The sequence below is a fragment of the Sinocyclocheilus anshuiensis genome, unplaced genomic scaffold (genome assembly GCF_001515605.1).
Source record: "Sinocyclocheilus anshuiensis isolate Anshui unplaced genomic scaffold, SAMN03320099.WGS_v1.1 scaffold507, whole genome shotgun sequence".
NCBI lineage: Eukaryota > Metazoa > Chordata > Actinopteri > Cypriniformes > Cyprinidae > Sinocyclocheilus > Sinocyclocheilus anshuiensis.
The window spans coordinates 428,236-428,598 of record NW_015551034.1 but is presented as its reverse complement, the minus strand read 5'-3'; the positions used below and the strand labels follow the sequence as shown (position 1 = coordinate 428,598).

Below are 363 nucleotides of genomic sequence, written 5' to 3'. Positions count from 1 at the left end.
AAGACCCATCCATGACCCATCTTCAGTGTTCTGGCTGAGGGAAGGAGGTTCTCATCCAAGATTTTACAGTACATGGCCCGTCCATTTGCCCCTCAATGCGGTGAAGTCGTCCTGTACCCTTAGCAGAAAAACCACCCCAAAGCATAATGTTTCCACCTTCGTGCTTGACTGTAGGGATGGTTTTCTTGGGTTCATAGTCAGCATTTCGGAGCTCCAGACCGAGGCTGATTGATGTTTTTTTTGTATTTCTTACATTTCCGAATAATCGCACCAACAGTTGTGTCCTTCTCACCAAGCTTCTTGCTGATGGCCTTGTAGCCCATTCCAGCCTTGTGCAGATCTACAATCTTGTCTCTGACTCCC

At 47.4% G+C, this 363-nt stretch overlaps 1 pseudogene; it reads left to right on the top strand.

Moving 5' to 3' along the window:
- Positions 1–363, top strand: part of LOC107661314 (pyridoxal kinase-like) — a 7,673-nt pseudogene that overhangs the window by 3,395 nt on the left and 3,915 nt on the right.